Consider the following 202-nt stretch of genomic DNA (forward strand, 5'->3'; position numbering starts at 1 on the left):
GTCTGTACCTCTGTGTGTATATTGTGTAGGCTGCCTCCCTCCCCTCTCTCTCTCCTTCCATCCCTCTCTTTTTCTCTCTGTTCCTCTCTTTCCCTCTCCCCCTCTCTCTCTGTCTCTGTCGCTCTCTCTCTCCCTCTCTCTCCTTCATCTCCAACCGGTCGAGGCAGATGGTCGCCCACCCTGAGCCATGTTTCTGCTCGAG

The sequence above is a fragment of the Micropterus dolomieu genome, linkage group LG01 (genome assembly GCF_021292245.1).
Source record: "Micropterus dolomieu isolate WLL.071019.BEF.003 ecotype Adirondacks linkage group LG01, ASM2129224v1, whole genome shotgun sequence".
Taxonomy (NCBI): domain Eukaryota; kingdom Metazoa; phylum Chordata; class Actinopteri; order Centrarchiformes; family Centrarchidae; genus Micropterus; species Micropterus dolomieu.